This window comes from Gorilla gorilla, chromosome 1, assembly GCF_029281585.2.
Source record: "Gorilla gorilla gorilla isolate KB3781 chromosome 1, NHGRI_mGorGor1-v2.1_pri, whole genome shotgun sequence".
NCBI lineage: Eukaryota > Metazoa > Chordata > Mammalia > Primates > Hominidae > Gorilla > Gorilla gorilla.
In genome coordinates, this window is record NC_073224.2 from 144438200 (window position 1) to 144464273 (window position 26074).

The following is a 26074-nucleotide window of genomic DNA, read 5'->3' on the forward strand; positions in this document are numbered from 1 at the left end:
CCAGTGCTTAGAACTTGAGTTTCAGCAAGCCTCACCACAACAGGCTAAAGCGCACTAGGGTCCCAAGTGAACCTGAATGGCAGTCTAGGACATAAAGACTGAAAATCTTAGGCAAGTCCTGGTGCTATGCTGGACTTAGAGCCAATGGAATGGGGCAGCATATGACCTAGGGAGACATCAGGCAGGGTGGCTTAGAAGTGTTTACAACACCCCTCCCCTAACCCCAGAAAGGGAACCTTAGAGCAACAAAAGTGACTCTTTCCATCTGCTTGAGAAGAGGAGAGAGAAGAGTAAAGAGGATGTTGTCTTGCATCTTTGATACCAGATAAGCCACAGTAGGATAGGGCACCTGGCAGAATTATGAGGCCCATATTCCAGGCCCTAGCCCCCAGACAATATTTCTAGCCACACATTGGGCCAAAAAGGAACACTATTCTTTGAAGGGAAGGACCCAGTCCTGGCAGGATTCACCATCTGCTGAAAGAATTGTTGGGCCCTGAATAAACAGGAGCAATACCCAGATAGTATGCCATGGGCCCTGGATGAGACACTGAGATGTGCTGGCTTCAGGTACCAGCTCACCCACAGTGAAATAGAACACCAAGCAGGCTCTTGGGTTCCAAGTCCAGGCTTAGGCTCTTGGACAAAATTTTTGGATGTGCCTTGGGCAAGAGGGGAGCCCACTACCCTAAAGTGTGAGTCCCAGGCCTGGCAGTATTCACCACAGACTGACTGAAGCACCCTTGGACCTTAAGTGAACATCAGCAGTGGCCTGGCAGTGTGATCTCCTTATGGGCTAGAGGTGGTAGTGGCCTAAGGGAGAGGCTCTTTTGCCTGTGTAAAGGGGAGGGAAGAGAGAAGGACTTTGCCATATAATCTGAGTGCCAGCTTAGCCAGAATAGAAGAGAATACCAGGTAAATTTCTAAGGTTTTTGACTCTGATTCCCGGCTGCCAGACAGCATCTCTGGACCCGCCCAGGGCCTGGGGGAACTCACCAACCTGAAAGGAAGAATGCAAACCTGGCTGGCTTCACTACCTGCTGATTGCAGAGCCCTAAAGCATTAAGTGAACATAGGTGGCAGACAGGTAATGGTTACATCAGGCCTTTGGAAAGACCCAGTGCTGTGCTGGCTTCCAGTCAGAGCCAGGGCAATTCTAGGTGTGATGGCCACAGTGTGCCTGCATCACCCCATCCCTACCTCCAGGTAGTTTAGCACAAAGAGAGAGATACCATTTGTTTGAGAGAATGTAAGGAAAGAGAAAGAGTCTCTGTCTGATAATCCAAAGAGTTCATATGGATCTTATTCAAAACCACCAAGGTGATACATCTACAAGTCTGCATGAACCACATTACTGGGCTTGGGTCTCACATTTCTTCAAATACCTGAAAAGCCTTCCCAAGAAGGACAGGCACAGATTGAGAAGTCCACGTTGTGAGAACTACAATAAGTATGTAACTTTTCAATGCCCAGACACCAAAGAACATCTACAAGCATCAAGACCAGCCAGGAAAACATGACCTTGTCAAATGAAGTAAACCAAGCACCAGGGACCAATCTTGGAGAAACAGCCATATGCGACCTTTCAGACAGAGAATTCAGAGTAGCTGTTTTGAGAAAAAAAGAAATTCAAGATATCACAGAGAAGGAATGCAGAATTCTATCAGATAAATATAACAAAGAGATTAAAGTGATTAAAAACAATCAAGCCAAATTCTAGAGTTGAAAAATGCAATTCACATACTGAAGAATGCATCAGAGTCTCCTAGTAGCAGAACTGATCAAGCAGAAGAATTAGGGAGCTTGAAGATAGGCTATTTGAAAAGACACAGCCAGAGGAGACAAAAGAAAAAAAAAGAATAAAAAACAATAAAGCACACATTCAAGATCCAGAAAATAGCCTCACAAGGGCAAATCAAAAGTTATTGGCCTTAAGGAGGAAATAGAGAAAGTGATAGGGGTAGAAAGTTTATTCAAAGGGATAATATCAGAGAATTTCCCAAACCTGGAGAAAGGTATCAATATTCAAATACAAAAAATGTTATAGAACATCAAGAAGATTTAATCTAAAGAGGTATTGAGGTATTAAATACCTCAAGGCATTTAACCCAAAGAGGTTTTGAGGTATTAAATACCTCAAAGCATTTAATAATCAAACTCCCAAAGGTCAAGGATAAAGAAAGGATCTTAAAAGCAGCAAGAAAGAGAAAAAAAAATACACAATTGAGCTCCAATACATCTAGCAGCAGACTTTTCCGCTGAAACCCTACAGGCGAGGAAAAAGTTGCATGACATATTTAAAATGCTGAAGGAAAAAATTTTTACCCCATAAGAGTATATTCAGTGAAAGCATCCTCCTTCAAGCATGAAAGAGAAATAAAGACTGTCCCAAACAAAAGCTGAGGGGTTTCATCAACACCAGACCTGTCCTACAAAAAATGCTAAAGGAAGTTCTTCAGTCTGAAAGAAAAAGACATTAATAAGCAATAAGAAATCATCTGAAGGTACAAAACTCACTGGTAATAGTAACTGCATAGACAAGCACAGAATATTACAATCCTGTAATTGTAAGGTGTAAGTTACTCATATCTTAAGTAGAAAGACTAAATAATGAACCAATCAAAAATAATAACTACAACAACTATTCAGGACATAGACAGTACAGTAAGACATAAAGAGAAAGAACAAAAAGTTAAAAAGCAGGGAACAAAGTTAAGACATGGAGTCTGTATTAGTTTTATTTTTGTTTGTTTGGAACAGGGTTAAGTTGTTATCAGATTAAAATAATGGATTATAAGACAGTATTTGCAAGTCTCATGGTAACCTCAAATCAAAAAACATGCAATAGATATACAAAAAAGGAAAAGCAAGAAATTAAAACATATCACCAGAGAAAATCACCTTCACTAAAAGGAAGACAGGAAAGAAGAAAAAAAGGAAGAGATAAACACAAAACAATCAGAAAATAAATAACAAAATGGCATGTGTAAATCCTTACTTATCAATAATAACATTGAATGTAAATGGGCTAAACTCTCCAATAAAAAAGATACAGAGTGGCTGAATGAATGAAAAAGCAAGATCTAATGATCTGTTGCCTGCAAGAAATGCACTTCACCTATAAAGATAAACAGAGGCTGAAAATAAAGAGACGGAAAAAGATATTGTATGTCAATGGAAACCAAAGAAAAGCAGGAGTACCTAAACTTATATCAGACAAAATAGATTTTAAGACAAAAACTATAAGAGGAGACAAAGAAGGTCATTACATAATGATAAAGGGGTCAATTCAGCAAGAGGATATAACAATTGCAAGTATGTATGTACCCAATACTGGAGTACCCAGATACATAAAGCAAATTTTATTAGAGCTAAAGAAAGAGTTAGAATTCAATTCAACAATAGCTACAAATTCCAACACCTCATTTTCAGCATTGGGCAGATCTTCTAAACAGAAAATCAACAAGAAACATTGGATTTAATCTACACTGTAAAGCAAATGGACCTAATAGGTATTTACAGAACATTTCATCCAACAGCTGCAGAATACACATTCTCCTCCTTAGCAAATGGATCATTCTCAAGGATAGACTACACATTAAATTACAAAACAAGTCTTAAAACATTCAAAACAATTGAACTAATATTAAGCATCTTCTCTAACCACAAAGGAATAAAACTAGAAATCAACAAGAAGAGGAATTTTGGAAACTATACGAACACATGGAAATTAAGCAATATCCTCCTGAATGACCACGGGTCAATGAAGAATTAAGAAGGAAATTGAGACCAGGCATCATGGCACACATCTGTAATCCTAGCACTTTGGGAGGCCAAAGCAGGAGGATTGCTTGAGGCCAGGAGTTCAAAATCAGCCTGGGCAAGATGGCAAGAACATGTTTCTATTAAAAATTTTTAAGAAGAAGGAAACTGAAAAATTCCTTCAAACAAATGATAATGAAAACACAATACAGCAAAACCTGTAGGATACAGTGAAAGTGAAAGCAATACTAAAAGGGAAATATATAGCAATAAGTGCTTACATCAAAAAAGACAAAAAACTTCAAATAAGTTAATGTTGCATCTTACAGAACGAGAAAAATAAGAGGAAACCAAACCCCAAATTCCTAAAAGAAAACAACTAATAAAGATCAGAGCAGAAATAAATGAAATTGAAACAGAAAAAGAAAAGGCCAATGAAACAAAAAGTTGGTTTTTTAAAAGATAAACAAAAGTGACAAACCTTTAGCCAGACTAAGAAAAAAAGAGAATATTCAAGTAAATAAAATCAAAGATGGAAAAGGAGACATTATAACTGATATCACAGACATTCAAAGGATCATTAGTGGCCACTAGGAGGAACTATATGCCAATAAACTGGAAAATCTAGAGGAAATGAATCAATTCCTAGACACATACAACCTACCAAGATTGAAAAACACAATCTTATGAAAAAACCCAAAGCCTAAACAGACCAATAGCAAGTAACAAGATGAAACAGTAATAAAGAGTCTCCTAGTAAAGAAATCCCCAGGACCTGATGTCTTCACTGCTGAATTCCACCATTTAAAGAAGAACTAATACCAATTCTACTCAAACAATTCCAATAAATAGAGGAGAAGGGACTACTTCCAAACTCATTCTGCAAAGACAGTATTACTGTCATACTAAAAGCAAAGACACATCAAAAACACAAAGAAAACTACAGGCCAATATCCCTTATTAATATTGATGCAAAAATACTCAATAAAATACTAGCAAACCAAATTCAACAATACATTAAAAAGATTATTCATCATGACCAAGTGGGATTTATTCCAGGGATGCAAGAATGGTTCAACATATGTAAATCATTTACTGTGGTACATCATATCAACAGAATGAAGGAAAAAATTTATATGATCATTTCAATTGATGCTAAAAAAGCATTTAATAAAATTCAATATCCCTTCATGATTTTTAAAAAAGAAAACACAAAAAACTGGGTATAGAAACATACCTCAACATGATAAAAGCCATGAATGGCAGGCCCATAGCAGATATTATATTGAATGGGGAAAAACTGAAAGCCTTTCCTCTAAGATCTGGAACAAGACAAGGATGCCCACTTTCACCACTGTTATTCAACATAGTACTGAAAGTTCTAACTAGAGCAATCGCATAAGAGAAAAAAATTAATAGCATTCAGATTGAAAAAAGTCAAATGATCCTCATTTGCAGATGATATAACATAGTTGGAAAAACTATTAGAACTTAGAAACTATTAGAACTTATAACTATTAAAACTTATAAACAAACTGCAAAAAAACTATTAGAACTTATAAACAAATTCAGTAAAGTTGCAGGATACAAAATTAACATAGAAAAATCAATAGCATTTCTATATGCTAACACTGAACAATCTGAAAAAGGAATTTAAAAAGTAATCCCACTTACAATAGCCACAAATAAAATTAAACAACTAGGAATTAATTTAACTTAACCAAAGAAGTGAAAGATCTCTATAATAAAAACTATAAAACCTATGAAATAAATTGAAGAGGACACACGAAAATGGAAAGATATTCCATGTTCATGGATTGGAAGAATGAATATTGTTAAAATATCCACACTACCCAAAGCAATCTACAGATTCAACATGATTCCTATCAAAATACCAATGACATTTTTCACAGGAATAGAAAACACAATCCTAAAATTTATATGGAACCACAAAAGACCAAGAAGAGCCAAAGCTATCCTGAGCAAAAAGAACAAAACTGAAGAAATCACATTACCTAACTTCAAATTATACTTCAGAGCTATGGTAACCAAAACAGCATGGTACTGGAGTAAAAACAAATGCATAGACCAATGGAATGCAATAGAGAACCCAGAAGCAAATGCACATACCTAGAGAGAACTCATTTTGGACAATGATGCCAAGAACATATATTGGGGAAGACAGTCTCTTCAATAAATGGTGCTGGGAAAACTGGATATCCATATTCTGAAGAATGAAACCAGACCCCTATCTCTCACCATGTACAAAAATCAAATCAAAATAGATTAAAGATGTAAATCTAAGACCTGAAACTATGAAATGTCTATAAGAAAACATTGGGGAAACTCTCCAGGACATTGGTCTGGGCAAAGATTTCTTGAGTAATATCTCACAAGCCCAGGCAATCAAGGCAAAAATGCACAAATGGAATCACATCAAGTTAAAAAGCTTCTGCACAGCAAAGGAAACAATCAAGAAAGTGAAGAGACAACTCACAGAAAGGCAGAAAATATTTGCAAACTATCCCTCTGACAAGGGATTAATAACTAGAATATATAAGGAGCTCAAATAACTCCATAGGAAAAAAATCTAATAATCCAATTTTTTAAATGAACAAAAGATCTGAATAGACATTTCTCAAAAGAAGACATACAAATGGCAAACAGGCATATAAAAAGGTGCTCAACATCACTGATCATCAGAGAAATGCGAATCAAAACTACAATGAGATATCATCTTACCTCAGCTAAAATGACTTTTACTTAAAAGACAGGCTATAAGAAATGCTGGTGAGGATGTGGAGAAAAGGGAACCCTTGTACACTGTTGGTGAGAATGTAAATTAGTACAACCACTATGTAGAACAGTTTGAATGTTTCTCAAAAAAACAAAAAAAAATAGAACTACCATACAATCCAGCAATCCCACCGCTAGGTACACGCCCCAAAGTAAGGAAATCAGGATATTGAAGAGATATCTGCCCTCTCATGTTTATTGCACTATTCACAATAGCCAAGATTTGGAAGCAAACTAAATGTACATCAACAGATGAATGGATAAAAAAAATCTGTTATTAATACACAAGAGAGTGCTATTTAACCATAAAAAAAAAATGAGATCCTGTCATTTGCAACAACATGGATAGAACTGGAGGTCATTACAATAAGTGAAATAAGCCAGGCACAGAAAGACAAACCTCACATGTTCCCACTCATTTGTGAGAGCTAAAAATTAAAGCAACTGAACTCATGGAGATAGAGAGGAGAATGATGGTTACCAGAGGCTGGGAAGGATAGTGGGGGCATGGCGGCGGCGGGGTGGGGATGGTTAATGGGTACAAAAATAGTTGGAAAGAATGGATAAGACCTAGTATTTAATAGCAAAACAGGGTGACTATAGTCAATAATAATTTAATTGTACATTTTAAAGTAACTAAAAGGCTTTATTGGATTGTTTGTAACACAAAAGAAAAATGCTTGAGAGTATAGATACCCCATTTACCACGATGCAATTATCACATATTGCATGCCTGTATCAAAATATCTCATGTATCCCATAAATATATACACCTACTATGTACCCACAAAAATTACAAATAAAAATAATCTTTAAAAACAATGAGAAGAATGAAATAAATAACTCAGATTCAAAGAAAAATTGAAGAACATAATGGACTATTTTTTCAATTTCATATAACAGATAATTTTCTAGGAAAAAAATAGCTTGCTAAGGCTTCCTAACAGGGTATCCTTGATGGCCTGAAAGAAATTAAGAAGGCACTTTATTTTTCCCCTACTCGGTACTGTCCTCAAGCTCAGGAATGGAGGTTCTGTATCAACACAAAAACGAAGTCACTGGCTTTCTAAAGCACAGGTGCCACCAATGGATGCCTAGTGACCAGAGCAATTTCTTTTTGCAGAGACTACAGCTCCACGAAAATGATATAGCAAGCTGAAGGTATTCAAAGGGGGAACAGTGACACTGGTTCGTTGCATTCTGCCAAGCAAAGCCTTTTAGATGGTGTGGAGGCAAAAAGAATCCTGACAAAATATTGTTTACATTTTTGTTTTTATACACTCTAACATTTCAGAGTGTAACAGAACCAGAAAGATCAAGTCCAGAAGGATTCCATACCTCAGCCCTGCAACAACACATTATTGCCAGGGTCAAGGAGTTAGGTTACATGAGATTTCCAACTACCTGCTCATCTGAGAAGTTGCTGTCAGCACTCAGAAAAAGGGTGAACTAGACCAGGGACATTCCAGATATTATATTGGCAAACATCAGGTATGGATGTAAATCTCCGAAAGCCTCTTGGCTCAAAATTCATGGCTTCTGCACAAGAATTAGATCTTGCCGAGCAAGAGAACCCAGAGCAGAGTTTGCTCTTATCTTTAGAAATTTCAAATGTCCATGCTCATGTATCTCCTCATTACAACCTTCTAAAATTGCTTTACTGATGAGTTATTAAAATAGAGAAAGTCACATGGGGTTTTTAATTTTGGTATCTGAAAAGATCCCACTCCTACTTCTGTGATTTATTTTACCAGGTAAATAACTATATTTGTCCAATCTCAGAACTTGGACCTAAAGTCAACAAGTTTCATCCTGCAACACTATCCCTACAGAAGATATCTATGGCATATTAATAAACAGTGGCATTGGATTCACCCAAATCTAGATGGTCCTGCTATAGCCTAAGTATTTGTATCCCTTCCACCAACAAAAAAATAATATTTTAAACCTAGTCCCTAATATAATGTTGTTAGAAGTGGGTCCTTTGGGAGATAATTAGGTCACGAGGTTAGAGTCTATGTAAATGAAATTAGTTTCCTTATAGGAGGCCCAAGGGAGCTCATTAGCCCCTTCCACCATGTGAAGACACAACAGCATGGCATCATCTATCAATCAGGAAACAGGGCCTCACCAGATACAGAATCTGCCAGCATTTTAATCTTGGATATTCCAGCCTTCAGAACCATGAAAGATAAATTGTCATTTATAAGCTACCTGGTCTATGGTATTTTGTTATAGCAGCCTGAATGAACTAAGATAGGCCCCTTAATTCATTTCTATCCACAGGGCACAGATATCTCCAAAGCAAAAGCAGCTTTAGATGTCGAGCCACCTCAAAATATCTGGCAGCTACAGATAGGCCTCAAACAAGGCAGACTTATTTTGCTGTATATTTTCCATTTTCCCTACCAGATCCCCTGTCTGCCTTTCTTTACTCTGCTCTCTGTCCTGAGAGTCATCTGTATGGAGCACATCAACTGTTTCCCAAGTCCTCTGGCTTTCACTTGGATTGAGCCAATGTGAAGCTGAAGCACTTGTAGTAGTGAAGGGAGGAGAATGGTGGCTCCCTCCCTACAAGGTCACTGAGAGATAACTGTATTCATCCACCAAAAGTCATTGTTCCATTCAAGAAGGCTGACTCTATAAAAACATTCCCACCTTGGTCTTTTTGGGTCTCAGCATGGTAACAGCTCAATCGCTAACAAGAGGCTGAATTATTGCACCATCTCTTGTGCATATCATTACAAATGGTTCTTTTGTATACAAACCTTCTCTAATTATTTCATATTGAAGGTGCCATCTGTCTTCCATGAAGGTAGGAAGATAGTCTCAATTGGGGAACTTCTAAAACTATAGACAAGACAAATTTTATCCATCAAAATGGAAGTTTATCACCTGCCTGTTTGAAGTAGAATTGTCAGACAGCATTTACTCCCACATCAAAAGCCAATAAATCTCTAAAGCAATTGTTCACATGGGAATAACAAATGTTGATAGCATGTTTACTGGTGTCCCTGAGAAAAGACCTTCTATCCTGGTATGTGTGGGCCCACAGCCTGTGAACTGATTCCCCCTGGCTCATCATAAAGTAAACACTGATATGCTCTGCTTTGCCCCACCCACCCCACACAGAACTCCCCTTAAAATTCCCATTCAGGGAAGATACCTTAGGGAAAAGAGTCCTACCTCTACAACAGCAGAGTAAATTCATACCAGTATGCAGTCCTGCTTTCTTAGATATGAAGACATAGCCACTGATGACCAGAAACATGAAGAGAACAAACAGTATGAAAGAGAAATAGACAAAATGACTTCAAAATAAGTCAGGTAAAAAAGAAAATGATTTTTAAATCCTACAGTAAATAAAAGTATTGCCTTCACAAAACAAAATGAGTGCTATGACAAAGAATTAATTAATAAAAATTGGAAATAAAGATACTAGAAATTTAAAATCATTCCTGAAATAAAATACTTAGAAGAACTAAAAAAAAAGTCAAATAAGTTTTCTAGAAATGAAGCAAAGAAACAAAGTCATGAAAAAAGAAAAGAAATTCAAAAGTTACCAACATCCAGTTAATAAGCTCCGTAAAGAGAAACCTAAAAACAATACAAACAAACAAAAAAAACCAAAAGGGAGAACATTATCAAAGAAATAATACAAGAAATTTTCCCAGAGCTTAAAAAAGACATGTCTTCTGATTAAAAGTACAAACAAAATGCCTAGTATGATAACTTAAAAAGAAAAAAGATGCATAGCTAAACACATAATTTTGAAATGTCAAAATTCTGAGTATAACAAAAAGATTTTAAAAGCCTCCAGAAAGAAAAATGAGTTACCTGCAAAGGATGCCTTCTCATCAGCTCAGCAGATATTAGAAGCCAATGGGCCAGTGCTTTTAAAGTTCTCAGGGAAAATAATTTTCTTTTTTTTTTTTTTTTTTTTTTTTTTTTTTTTTTTTTTATTGATCATTCTTGGGTGTTTCTCGCAGAGGGGGATTTGGTAGGGTTACAGGACAATAGTGGAGGGAAGGTCAGCAGATAAGCAAGTGAACAAAGTTCTCTGGTTTTCCTAGGCAGAGGACCCTGCGGCCTTCCGCAGTGTTTGTGTCCCTGGGTACTTGAGATTAGGGAGTGGTGATGGCTCTTAACGAGCATGCTGCCTTCAAGCATCTGTTTAACAAAGCACATCTTGCACCGCCCTTAATCCATTCAACCCTGAGTGGATACAGCACATGTTTCAGAGAGCACAGGGTTGGGGGTAGGGTCACAGATCAACAGGATCCCAAGGCAGAAGAATTTTTTCTTAGTACAGAACAAAATGAAAAGTCTCCCATGTCTACCTCTTTCTACACAGACACGGCAACCATCCGATTTCTCAATCTTTTCCCCACCTTTCCCCCCTTTCCATTCCACAAAACCGCCATTGTCATCATGACCCGTTCTCAATGAGCTGTTGGGTACACCTCCAAGCCGGGGTGGTGGCCGGGCAGAGGGGCTCCTCACTTCCCAGTAGGGGCGGCCGGGCAGAGGTGCCCCTCACCTCCCGGACGGGGCGGCTGGCCGGGCAGAGGGGCTCCTCACTTCCCAGTAGGGGCGGCCGGGCAGAGGCGCCCCTCACCTCCCGGATGGGGCGGCTGGCCAGGCGGGGGGCCGAACCCCCACCTCCCTCCCGGACAGGGCGGCAGGCTGGGCGGTGGGCTGACCCCCCCACCTCCCTCCCGGACAGGGCGGCTGGCCAGGCGGGGGGCTGACCCCACACCTCCCTCCCGGACAGGGCGGCAGGCTGGGCGGTGGGCTGACCCCCCCACCTCCCTCCCGGACGGGGCGGCTGGCTGGGCTGAGGGGCTCCTCACTTCCCAGTAGGGGCGGCCGGGCAGAGGCGCCCCTCACCTCCCGGACGGGGCGGCTGGCCGGGCGGGGGGCTGACCCCCCCACCTCCCTCCCGGACGGGGCGGCTGGCCGGGCTGAGGGGCTCCTCACTTCCCAGTAGGGGCGGCCGGGCAGAGGCGCCCCTCACCTCCCGGACGGGGCGGCTGGCCAGGCGGGGGGCTGACCCCCCCACCTCCCTCCCGGACGGGGCGGCTGGCCGGGCGGGGGGCTGACCCCCCCACCTCCCTCCCGGACAGAGCGGCTGGCCGGGCAGAGGGGCTCTTCACTTCCCAGTAGGGGCAGCCGGGCAGAGGCGCCCCTCACCTCTCGGACCGGGTGGCCGGCCAGGCGGGGGGCCGAACCCCCACCTCCCTCCCGGACGGGGCGGCTGGCCGGGCAGGGGACTGACCCCCCCCCACCTCCCTCCTGGACGGGTTGGCTGGCCGGGCGGGGGGCTGACCCCCCCACCTCCCTCCCGGACGGAGCGGCTGGCCAGGCAGAGGGGCTCCTCACTTCCCAGTAGGGGTGGCTGGGCAGAGGCGCCCCTCACCTCCCGGACAGGGTGGCTGGCCGGGCGGGGGGCTGATCCCTCCACCTCCCTCCCGGACGGGGTGGCTGCCGGGCGGAGACGCTCCTCACTTCCCAGACGGGGTGGCTGCTGGGCGGAGGGGCTTCTCACTTCTCGGGCGGGGCGGCTGCCGGGCGGAGGGGCTCCTCACTTCTCAGACGGGGCGGTTGCCAGGCAGAGGGTCTCCTCACTTCTCAGACGGGGCGGCCGGGCAGAGACACTCCTCACATCCCGGACTGGGCGGCAGGGCAGAGGTGCTCCCCACATCTCAGACGATGGGCGGCCGGGCAGAGAGGCTCCTCACTTCCCAGATGTGATGGCGGCCGGGAAGAGGCGCTCCTTGTTTCCTAGATGGGATGGCGGCCGGGCAGAGACGCTCCTCACTTTCCAGACTGGGCAGCCAGGCAGAGGGGCTCCTCACATCCCGGACGATGGGCGGCCAGGCGGAGACGCTCCTCACTTCCCAGACGGGGCGGCAGCCGGGCAGAGGCTGCAATCTCGGCACTTTGGGAGGCCAAGGCAGGCGGCTGGGAGGTGGTTGTAGCGGGCCGAGATCACGCCACTGCACTCCAGCCTGGGCACCATTGAGCACTGAGTTAACCAGACTCTGTCTGCAATCCCGGCACCTCGGGAGGCCGAGGCTGGCAGATCACTCGCGGTTAGGAGCTGGAGACCCAATAATTTTCAACATAGAGTTCTGTACCCAGCCAAATTATCAATTAAATGTGAGGGCAAAGTAAAGATATTTTAGAGATGTAAAAAGTCAAAGAGCTTCTCTTTTTTAATGCAATTTTAATAAAAATGCTAGTTTGAATTTTTATGAGGAAGTTGATAAATACATTATAACATTTACAAGAAAGAATAAATATCAACAAACAGAATCAGCCTTGATAAAAAGAGATGGGGGCGAGGAGGTATGCTCCATATAAGCGTCTAAGGGATACTATAAAACTTCAGAAAAGAAAGCATATAGACATCTATTGGTTCACTGGATGGTGGTAGGAAAAGAATTGTACATCCCTACCTAAAACCTCCAGAAAGTTATGCTCCAGATAAATTAAAGTCTTAAAAATAAAAGAGAAAGCAATAAATAAGCTTAAAAGACAAAAATGTAACAGAATATCTACATATTCCAAAGACTAGAAAGAAATTTGGGAGTTTTATTTAAAACCCCCAAAAGCATAAACTATAGAACTAAAAAGAAATTTATAATTTGATTATATAAAACTTAAGAGTTCAACTTAAGCTCAACTTGTCATCATGTGAAGCCACTGACAAAGTCAACAGACATACAAGAGATTGATATAATACATACCTATGTTTAAGCTAGTCACTACTTAGGATATTTAAGGGATTCCTGAAAACTAGTATGAAAAAAAACAACCTCAGTAAAAACAGGTGAAGGGTAAGATAGGCAATTTGCAAAAGAGGGAACCCAAAAGACCAACAAATATGTGAAGTATTTTTTAAATAATTAGTTCACAGAGAAATTCAAAATAAAACATCAAGGAATTACCACTTTATGTGCATTAAGCTGGCAACAAGTATAAAGTTGTAGAAGTGTAGATAGACAACCCAGAGAACAATCTGGTGACAAAATGATTATATACATAACCCAGAAATTTCACTGTGGTATCTATATCCCAAAGTAAATCCCACAGGGGGTCCTTATGGGTACATATATGAGGATGCTTATTGCAGCTCTTTTGTAGAGTAGGGAACTGGAAGCAGTCTAAGTGTCCATAACAAAGGGAGAGGTAATGTTAAATGTGGCAAGGGTACACTATGGAGTACTGTTGTTGGGGTTCACAAAAAGATACCCCAAAATATGGCACTTTAGCATGCTGAGTGCTTTGAATTAAAGAAATTGAAAGGCCTCAGAACTAAGCCTCAGAACCAAGGTCTCCCTCTGACCCTCCCCCACCCCTCTGTCTCTCTGATCCTCTTTCATTTTTGAAGCGCAGCAAGGGACTCTCTCTGGAATTTCCTTATCTGACTAGGGAGGCTTCTTTCCAAAAGAAATGTAACTGTCTTAAGACCCCCTCCTTAGGAATCTCATCAAATAATTAGGAAAAATTAACCACAGGAGAAGAGACGAGACTCCAAGTCCCCACTATACCCAGACAGGCTTTTGTTTTTTTTAATCTATAAATGTTTACCATTCAAACTATATTTACTGAGATCCTTCAAAAATAATTCTTAGAAATTTAAATTCATAATCAACTCATCTACTTTATTACACCTGTGCTTATTTAAAAACAATGCATGGAATCACCTATATAGTTTTATAACTATTTATATCCCCATTATTTTGACCAGGATAGGGTAGCTTACAGCATATAAATGTACCACAATTCTTCATAAATTATACACACCTATACACATATTCATATGTAAATGCTCTAGAGAGTTGCTGAGGCAACTAGAACTTAAGGGGCCAACATCCATGAAAAACAAGAATATAGGCAAGTAAGCCAATTTGATTTGAGTACATCTGTAATCTGTGTCTTTCTTTTTTTAAACTTTTTTTTTATTACACTTTCAGTTCTGGGATACATGTGCAGAATGTGCAGGTTTGTTAAATAGGTGTACACGTGCCATGTTGGTTTGCTGCACCCATCAACCCATCATCTACATTAGGTATTTCTCCTAATACTATCGCTCCCCTAGCCCCCTACCCACAGACAGGCCCGGGTGTGTGATATTCCCCTCCGTGTGTCCATGTGTTCTCATTGTTCAACTCCCACTTATAAGCGAGAACATGCCGTGTTTGGTTTTCTGTTCTTGTGTTAGTTTGCTGAGAATGATGTTTCCAGCTTCATCCATGTCCCTGCAAAGGACATGAATTCATCTTTTTTACAGCTGCATAGTATTCCACAGTGTATATGTGCCACATTTTCTTTCTCCAGTCTATTACTGATGGGCATTTGGGTTGGTTCCAAGTCTTTGCTATTGTGAACAGTGCTGCAATAAACATACATGTGAATGTGCCTTTATAGTAGTATGATTTATAATCTTTTGGGTATATATACAGTAATGGGATTGCTGGGTCAAATGGTATGTCTGGTTCTAGATCCTTGAGGAATTGCCACACTGTCTTCCACAATGGTTGAACTAATTTACACTCCCACCAACAGTGTAAAAGTGTTCCTATTTCTCCACATCCTCTCCAGCATCTGTTATTTCCTGACTTTTTAATGATTGCCATTCTAACTGGCATGAGATGGTATCTCATTGTGCTTTTGATCTGCATTTCTCTAATGGCCAGTGAAGATGAGCTTTTTTTCATATGTTTTTTGGCTGCACAAATGTCTTCTTTTGAGAAGTGTCTGTTCATATCCTTTGCCCACTTTTTGATGGGGCTGTTTTTTCTTGTAAATTTGTTTAAGTTCTTTGTAGATTCTGGATATTAGCCCTTTGTCAGATGGATAGACTGCAAAAATTTTCTCCAATTCTGTAGGTTGCCTGTTCATTCTGGTGATAGTTTCTTTTGCTGTGCCGAAGCTCTTTAGTTTAATTAAATCCCATTTGTCAATTTTGGCTTTTGTTGCCATTGCTTTTGGTGTTTTAGTCATGAAGTCTTTGCCCATGCCTATGTCCTGAATGGTATTGCCTAGGTTTTCTTCTAGGGTTTTTATGGTTTTAGGTCTTACATTTAAGTATTTAATCCACCTTGAATTAATTTTTGTATAAGGTGTAAGGAAGGGGTCCAGTTTCAGTTTTCTGCATATGGCTAGCCAGTTTTCCCAACACCATTTATTAAATAGGGAATCCTTTCCCCATTTCTTGTTTTTGTCAAGTTTGTCAAAGATCAGATGGTTGTAGATGTCTGGTGTTATTTCTGAGGCCTCTGTTCTGTTCCATTGTTCTATATCTCTGTTTTGGTACCAGTACCATGCTGTCTTGGTTACTTAGCCTTGTAGTGTAGTTTGAAGCCAGGTAGCGTGATGCCTCCAGCTTTGTTCTTTTTGCTTAGGATTGCCTTGGCTATGTGGGCTCTTTTTTGGCTCCATATGAAATTTAAAGTAGTTTTTTCTAATTCTGTGAAGAAAGTCATTGGTAGCTTGATGGGGATAGCATTGAATCTATAAATTACTTTGGGCAGTACGGCCATTTTCGTGATATTGATTCTTCCTATCCATGAGCACAGAATGTTCTTCCATTTGTTTGTGTCCTCTCTTATTTCTTTGAACAGTGGTTTGTAGTTCTCCTTTAAGAGGTCCTTCACATCCATTGTAAGTTGGATTCCTGGGTATTTTATTCTCTTTGTAGCAATTGTGAATGGGAGTTCACTCATGATTTGGCTCTCTGTTTTTCTATTATTGGTGCATAGGAATGCTTGTGATTTTTGCACATTGATTTTGTATCCTGAGACTGCTGAAGTTGCTTTTCAGCTTAAGGAGATTTTGGGCTGAGATGATGGGGTTTTCTAAATATACAATCATGTCATCTGCAAACAGAGATAATTTGACTTGCTCTCTTCCTATTTGAATACCCTTTATTTCTTTCTCTTGCCTGATTGCCCTGGCCAGAAATTCCAATACTATGTTGAATAAGAGTGGTGAGAGAGGGCATCCTTGTCTTGTGCTGGTTTTCAAACGGAATGCTTCCAGTTTTTGCCCATTCAGTATGATATTGGCTGTGGGTTTGTCATAAATAGCTCTTATTATTTGGAGATACATTCCATCAATACCTATTTTATTGAAAGTCTTTAGCATGAGGGCTGTTGAATTTTGTCAAAGGCCTTTTCTGCATCTATTGAGATAATCATGTGGTTTTTGTCTTTGGTTTTATGTGATGGATTGCGTCTATTGATTTGCAAATATTGAACCAGCATTTTATCCCAGGGATGAAGCCAACTTGATCATGGTGGATAAGCTTTTTGATGTGCTGCTGGATTCAGTTTGCCAGTATTTTATTGAGGATTTTCGCATTGATGTTCATCAGGGATATTGGCCTGAAATTTTCTTTTTTTGTTGTGTCTCTGCCAGGTTTTGGTATCAGTATGATGCTGGCCTCATAAAATGAGTTAGGGAGGATTCCCTCTTTTTCTATTGATTGGAATAGTTTCAGAAGGAATGGTACCAACACCTCTTTGTACCTCTGGTAGAATTCGGCTGTGAATCCATCTGGTCCTGGACGTTTTTTGATTGGTAGGCTATTAATTTTTGCCTCAATTTCAGAACTTGTTACTGGTCTATTCAGGGATTTGACTTCTTCCTGGTTTAGATTTTGGAGGGTGTATGTGTCCAAGAATTTATTCATTTCTTCTAGATTTTCTAGTTTGTTTAGAGGTGTTTATAGTATTCTCTGGTGGTAGTTTGTATTTCCATGGGATCAGTGGTGATATCCCCTTTATCATTTTATATTGTGTCTATTTGATTCTTCTCTCTTTTCTTCTTTATTAGTCTGGCTAGTGGTCTATGTATCTTATCGATCTTTTCAAAAAACCAGATCCTGGATTCATTTATTTTTTGAAGAGTTTCTTGTGTCTTTATCTCCTTTAGTTCTGCTCTGATCTTAGTTATTTCTTGTCTTCTGCTAGCTTTTGAATTTGTTTGCTCTTGCTGGTCTAGTTCTTTTAATTGTGATGTTAGGGTGTTGATTTTAGAACTTTCCTGCTTTCTCTTGTGGGCATTTAGTGCTATAAATTTCCCTCTAAACATTGCTTTAGCTGTGTCCCAGAGATTCTGGTACATTGTGTCTTTGTTCTCATGGGTTTCAAAGAACTTATTTATTTCTGCCTTAATTTCATTATTTACCCAGTAGTCATTTGGGAGCAGGTTGTTCAGTTTCCATGTAGTTGTGCGGTTTTGAGTGAGTTTCTTAATCCTAAATTCTAATTTGATCACAATGTGGCCAGACAGACTTTTTATCTATTCTTCTGAGGACAGCTTGAAGAAATTGCCTGAGAAAGTTTATTTGCATAATAGACAACCTTTGTTCACAGTAAAGTTCTGCTCCACACCTTCCGACCACCTCCCCAGAGCTCAGAGGAACTTTTCTCAGACCACCATTTTTGGGCTCTTTTACTTCCCTTGAAAATCATTTACTTTTTTACCCCCCATCTCCCCTTCTTCTGTGAAGAAGTACCATATATAAGCATCTGGACCTCGTTGGGTTATTAGGTAATCATTCTCCACCATGCTTCTGAATATTAAATAAATTTAGATGCCTTTTCCTCCTATTAATCTGTCTATTGTCAGTGATTTCAGTAAGCCTTCAGGGTGGGTAGAGAAAAAGCTATTTTTCCACCCCTACACTAGAAACAATGGATTGGATATACACATAGCAGTATGGATTGACCTCACAAATAAAATGCTTAGAGAACATTTTATCTAACAGATCTAACAGATCTAACAAATAGATTTGTATTTATTTGTTACATCCATTTTATCTAACAGGTTTAACTAATAAAATGCTTAGAGAGGATAAAATGTAAAAGACATGAAATACATAGCTGTGTCAGTAAGAATCCTTCCCAGAAAACAGAACTTATGCCAGGTCATTAAATAGGGGTTATTTAATATAGAAAAGTAATTCAAGATTCTAGAAGAGCTTCAAAGAGCAAATAAAGGAGTGTAAGGCAGTACAGAAGCCAACAACTGATGCAGTTTCTTCACCTTTATTTCATTGTTTTTCCTCTAAGACTTTTCAGGTATATTTTTTCTAATTATCCCCTACCATGATACACTGAATATCTATCCGTGCACTGTTAGTATATCTGTGCTTTCTACATAAAAAGCAGGATTCCCCTCCCCCAAGAACAATATTAGCCCCTTTAGTGACAAGATTCCACCCTTGAAAATGCATGTGCCAGAAGAATGAAAAGAAAAGTAAGGGGACATCACTGGAGCCTGGAATCTAGGCCACCTGGCTGGTGCTAGAAGCACAATGGAGATGTAGCCACCATCAAAGTCACCACCTAGGCAAAAGCTAGGATAGAGGGAATACACCGACATTTTCCTACCTCCTTTATTCTAATCTCAGTGCCTCCTATTTGCCAAAATTAACCAGAAGCCAGGCAAGTCTGAGAAATGCAGTTTTTTGGGGTCATCCCCTTATGTGTGAAATAGAACAGAGCAAGAAAAATGCGGGAAATTGATCTCAGAAGTTACAGGTAAATGGCCAACACAGTAGTGCATGCCATTTACTTACATTAAAAAAAAGTATACAAACAAAAGAATATACACTTTGCAAGAACATATCATGCAAGAAGAGCACATTAAGCACATTGGAAATGGTTGCCTAAGTGAGGGATAAGAGTGGATTGGGAATAGAGAATAAAGATTAAAGGGAGTTTGAAAAAGAAGAGAAAATTACTTCAGGGAATAGTTTTCTTAAGGAGCTACTCCAGCAAAACAAAGGCATAAACAAAGAAAGAGGCCAATATAGGAACCAAGGGATAGAGGTATAACCTAGGAGAGGAGTAGGAGAAAAGCCAGGATGACAGCTGTACAGCAAACAGAGGGAACAATGAGTCCAGATTAGAGCCAAAGGACAGAAAATTGTAGGAGGAGTAGCAGCAGAAGGGGCTGCCTCTGGGGAGTGAAACCTCATCTAAGTGGGAAGGAACAGAGCTGGGGACTTGTTTTCATGACAGCATAATCTATTGTGGTTCAGTTGTTACCAGTGTTCACTTAACTCTTTCACCAAAAAAATTAAAATTAAAAAGAAATCTTCAGTGCAATTCACTTTTGCTCAATAAAATTTTATTGAGAGTCTTGACAAGCAAAAAGTTTCTTTTGCAGCAAAAAGAACCATACTCTTTAAGTTGGCATAAAGGTTGGCATAAGTTGCCATAAGTTGGCATAAGTTGGCATTGACTCTGGGTAATGAGATTTCATATTCTGTCAAAATCCTGAATAGGACAGAGGAGGTCTCATTAGTGGTTTCATGACTGAACAGGTGTAGAGTTCCCATGCGCACAACAGGTAGAAAGAGACTATTTCAATTCCATGTATGGACGTATCTAGGAAATTGGAAAGAGGGAAAAAGTGCTCTACCACAACTGCCACTTCAGGGAAATTGTAGCTTTTAGGAGCCCTGCATGATCTGACCCTGAAGAATCTGCCTAACATTATCTCTCTCCTCCAGCCAGTCTAAGTCCTTAGAAGTCTCCAAACCTGAGATTCTGTTTCCTGCCTGCCTATCTTTATACAGGCTGCTTCCTTTACCTTGAGTGGTCTCCTGCCTTTGTCTTCCTGGACACCCTATGATCCCTTTTCCAACCGCTGAGGTCTTCACATCCCAGGGAGGAATGCTCTCACTCTCTCCCACCCACCTGCTATAGGACTTACCACATGGCCTGTCATTATTTACTTTATCATTTCTCCTCTTCTAAACATTAAATGTATTCATCCTTGTATTCACAGAAGCAACTATAGTGTGTGACACATATTAGATACTCAATAAATGCTTCTTTAGTGAACACTTTCATCAATGAATGAATAGCAAATGAATGAAAACAATGAAAATGCATTAGACAAATTAATTCGGTGGTATTCTATATTGATTGTGTATTACATATATTATTAGTTTGGTGCAAAAGTAATTGTGGTTTTTGGTATTAAAAGTAATGGCAAAACTGCAATTAGTTTTGCACCAACCTAATATATTACTACACATGAATACTCCCCAAACAAAAACGTTATAGTATTATTTATTTATTATATTCATGTGCATTTATTTATACCTCCTCTTTCCAAAAGAATGATTTGAGAAAGACCAAAGTATATAAATATCCTTTATATTCACACCCACTTTAAATCAGGTCAGCAGGAGTTTTTGTTAGCTGGACGTTTTCAGGTTAAGATCTTCCTTATCTTCCTCATCAATACAACCCCACATTGCTAAGGATTTGACTTGTTTCTGAAACAAATCATCAGAATTTTTTTTAAGTTGGAAACAATGAAGTTTCTTTTGTGTTAATTCTTTTAGGGCAAAGGTCTAAATGGGGGCCAGAATATTGAGAAGCCCGGTAGCTGCCGTCTGGCTGGACAAGGGAGCGCCACCTTCTCTTCTGGACTCTAATTTCTTCTCTGAGTGGCGCATCTTTTTCACAGCACCAAGCAAATGGAATGATGGCTTCAGGAGGGGGATGGGGAACAGATGTCATTCATTGACTCCGGGTAATGAGATTTCATATTCCGTCAAAATCCTGAATAGGACAGGGGAGGTCTCATTAGTGGTTTCATGACTGAACAGGTGTAGAGGTCCCATGTGCACAGCAGGTAGAAAGAGGCCATTTCAATTCCATGTATGGACGTATCTAGGAAATTGGAAAGAGGGAAAAAGTGCTCTACCACAACTGCCACTTCAGGGAAATTGTAGCTTTTAGGAGCCAAAACAATATTAATTCAGACCACTGGTACAGACCTCATCCAGGGGCCAGGAAAATGGCTGAAGGCAGGAGACAGGTGATATTCAGTCCTAATGATACAGTGCAACAGAGGTCATCTCCTTATTTCTTTGGTTCCATATGGCAGGTCATAAAATTTTAGCACTCTTTAGCCAACAAAGTAATAACCCTCTTAAGGCCAACAGTCAAAAAATGAGACTACAGGGCAGAATGAAATTTTGTCTCCAAAACTAATGGCAGAAACCTCTTTAGAAGATGGGTCACATTAGAAGCAGTGTGTGAATAAAACGTTCCAGAGCGTAGATAAGCCTGTCTGGCAATTTGGCAGCTGTCTTCTGGACAAGTGTCCTTTACTAGAGATAACAATTAAGAAACCGACCCCACTGCCTGTCTGCTGAAAGAAATCCACACTATAGCAAGAACCAGGTGACCCAGACATACAGTCCCAACTGGGATTGCTATTTGGCAGGCCCAAAATAACTAAGATGTAGACAAATAGCTCAGCATGTTTTCATGGGGAATATGTTTCTGAAGCCTTCAATATGTAGCAGTTACTTATGACCCTCTACCTAAACGTTCAAGGTCTTTCTAAATGGCCATCCACCCTGGAATCACAATCACAGTGTCAGACTTACTTGTTAATTCTTCTTCAGTCAATTTCATAGAACTCAACTCCTTAGTAAAATCTCAGTAACGTCATTTAGAATATGTCGAGGGCAGGTTAGTCACAATTATAAATGTATATTTTAAAAATGCATTTTATCCCAGCTACTTGGGAGGCTGAGGCAGGAGAATTGCTTGAACCTGGGAGGTGGAGGTTGCAGTGAGTCAATATTGCGCCCATTGCACTCCGGCCTGGGAGACAAGAGTGAGATTCCATCTCCAAAAAAAAAAAAAAAAACACATTTTAACATATTTTAAATATATTAAATAATTTTTGTTATGTTTCCTATTGGTTCCAATTTGGCAGCCTTGTCCTCTTTAAAAAGTCTGATTTCTCCAACCTTTTCAAGAAAGTGGTCATATAGTTATTATGAACTCACCATGTGTCAGTCACCCCGTTAGGCACTTGATGTGAGCTGTTCCATCCATCCTCACATCAACATTACCAAGTGCTGAGGCTTTCACAGACAAAGTCATGTGATCAGCATCACAGGCTAGTAGACAGTGAAGGTACAATGAAAACGCCTGTCTCGAGCACCAAAGCCCAGGCTTTGTTCATGGCATTATACTGCCTCCTGTGGTCACAGAGAAGTAGCTCAAAACATTGAATGAAGGCCAAATCTTGCCAAGGAAAGCTAACAATGACCTGTTTTAATAAATAAGACCCATTTATAATAACTATTAGCATATTGTTGGCTTTTAAGTGGCTGATTCTAAAGTGGCTTGGGAAATATTGAAAAACTATTCACTTCCTTAAACAGGCTAAGAATGGCTTCCATGAACTTATATGTTCTTCTATACTCCCTTTTATTACTGAAGTGGTATAGAAGGTATATCTCAACCCACTCCATGTCTACAAGATCTCAAAATCTGTGATGCTACAGTAGTAAATATGCCTTTTATGTGTAGTACTTTCTTCTCATCAGTATATCATTATTCAGAAAAATAATTCTTCAGCCATTTTATGTGATCGAATATCCCAAAGGGACTTGGATCTCTGAGAGCATGCACACCATGTCTTCTTTTTCTTTACCCTCTACTCCCTCTTACCCTCACTCACTACAGCACTTGGGCTGCATGGTGCCCCAAACAAACTAGATGTTCTTTATGTACTGTCAACTAAATTTCAGTTCTGTTTTGGAGAGAGTATATTACAAAAGCAAAAATATATATAACATATTTTAGCAAATGTACCGCTGTGGTGCTGCATGTCGATAGTGGGGAAAGGTGTGCATGTTGTGGACAGGGAGTATATAGGAACTCTTTGCACATTCCACTCAATTTTGCTGTAAACCTAAATGCTCTAAAAATAGACTTTATTAATTTACATATGCATAAATTATATATTTATAATTATATAATAGATATAAATTATACATAATATGTAAAGTATTGTTTATATATAATTATATATAACGTGTGTATTTATGTGTGTGCATGTGTATGTGTGTGTAAAATATTACTGTAGTAGGAGGATAGACAGAAAAATCAGGGAAGTCTGCATCCACCTCACTTACAGACAATTTCTGAGCACAGGTTTTCCAGCTCATTACCTCACCAATGATAGATAAAGCCAGAGTCTTAACTTTGTTGTAGGAACCAGCCTATGCATCATAAGATAATCATATAAGGACTGGACATTAGGAGAAACAGCCACCTTTGAGGAGACTATCATAAACACTGCCCTATGGGGCTTTCCATTTTCGAATTTGCTTAAACCACCCAATCATAGTGGTGGTCTATGCAAACAAGACAAACAGTTTAAAGACCATCTATGAAAGACGGAGTTAGGAGGTGGGAGGAGGAGGCAGAGCAAGATAGCCAAGTATTGTCCTCCAGTGATTGTCCCCACTGCAAGAACACCAAGCTGAACAACTATGCCCGAAAGAAAGCACCTTCATAAGAATCAAAAATCATTTGAGTGATTATAGTACCTGATTTTAACATCATAGCCAGGAAAGAGGTGCTGAAGAGGGTAGGAAAGACAGTCTTGAATTGCTGACACCACCCCTCTCCCATTCCCCAGCAGCAGTCATGTGGCATGGAGAGAGAATCTGCATGTTTGGGGGAAAGAGAGCACAGTGCTTGTGGGACTTTGCATTGGAAATCAGTGCTGCCCTGTCACAGTGGAAAGCAACATGAGGAAGAATTTAGCTTTCACCCATGGAGGGAGCATTTAGACCAGCCCTAGCCAGTGGGGAATCACCCATCCCTGCAGTGGAAACCTGAGTTCTGGCTAGCCCCACCACCCTGGGTTAAGGCCCTCTAGGCTTCTAAATAAACTTAAAAGGCAGTCTAGGCCAAATGACTGCAATTCCTGGGCAAGTGCTGGTGCTGTGCTGAGCTCAGAACCAGTGAACTTGGGGGGCACACAACTGAGACACCAGCCAGGCAGCCAAGGAAGTGCTTGTGCCACCCTTCCCCCAACCCCAGGCAGCGTAGCTCACAGCCCCAGGAGAGATTTCTTCCTTCCGCTTGAGGAGAGAAGACTGGAGAGTAAAGAAGATTTTGTCTTGCAACTACGATACCAGCTCAGCCACAGTTGAATAGGATACCAGGCAGAGTTCTAAGGTCCCCATTCCAGGCCCTAGCTCCCAGATGACATTTCTAGACACATCCTGCAACAGAAGGGAAACTGCTGCCTTGAAGAGAAGAATCCAGTCCTGGCAAGGTTCTTCACCTGTGTACTAGCCCTCAGGCCTTGATGGTACCCAGACAGTACTCACTGGGGGCCTTGGGTGAGGCCCAGGGCTGTGCTGGCTTCAAGTGTGATCCAGTGCACTCCCAGCTCTGGTGGCCATGGGGAGAAACTCCTTCTGCTCGAGGAATGGAAAGGGAAGAGTAAAGGGGAATTTGTCTTGCATCTTGGGCACCAGCTGGGCCACAGTAGAGTAGACAATGAATTGGGCTCCCGGGGTCCTTGATTCCAAGCTTTGGCTGCTAGACAACATTTCTGGACCCACCTTGAGCCAGGGAAGAGCCTGCTGCCCTGAAGGGAGGGACCTGGGCCTGGCAGCATTCATCCCAAGCTCAGTGAAGGGCCCATGGGCCTTGAATGAACATCAGCAGTAGTCAGGCAGTGCTTGATGCAGGCCTGGGGTGGTGGTGTCTACAATGAGAGCCTCCTTCTGCATGAGGAAAGGGGAGGAAAGGGTGCAAAGAACTTTGTCTTGTGACCTGGGTGCCAGCTCAGCTGCAGTAGAATAGACCACTAAGTAGATTACTAAGATTCCTGACTCCAGCCACTAACTCCCGAGTGGCATTTCTAGACCTTTCCTGGGCTGATGGGGAGGTTGCCACCCTGAAGGGAAGGACACAAGCCTGGCTAAATTTGGGTCTTGCTGACTGAAGAGTGTTTGAGCCTTAAGTGACTATCAGTGGTAGCCAGGCAGTAGTCACCATGGGCCTTGGGTGAGACCCAGTGCTGTGCTGGCTTCGGGTCTGACCCAGCACAGTCTCAGTTGTGGTGGCCACAAGAGTGCTTATGCCACCTCTCACCCAGCTACAAGCAGCTCGGCATGGAGAGAGAGACTCCATTTGTTTGGGGGACAGTGATGGAGGAGGACAAGAGTCTCTGCCTGGTAATCCGGAAAAATTTCCTGGATCTTGCCCAAGACCACCAAGGGGGTACCTCTATGAGTTTGCAAGAGTGACAGTGTTACTGGGCTTGGGGTGTGCTCTAAGAGAAGATGCTGCAGTGACCCAAGATTTAGATCCTAGCACTCAATTCCCTTTGAATACTTGGAAAGACTTCCCAAGAAGGACAGGTACAAACAAGCCCAAACTGCGAAGACTACGATAAATACCTAACTCTTCAATGTTTGGATGTTGATGAACAATCACAAACATCAAGAACATTCAGGAAAACATTACCTCACCAAACAAACTAAATAGGGCACCAGCGACCAACCCTCGAGTGACAGAGATATGTGACCTTTCAGAGAGAGAATTCAAAATAACCATTTTGAGGAAGCTCGACAAAAGTCAAGATAACACAGAAAAGGAACCCTATCAGATAAACTTAACAAAGACATTGAAATAGTTTTAAAAATTCA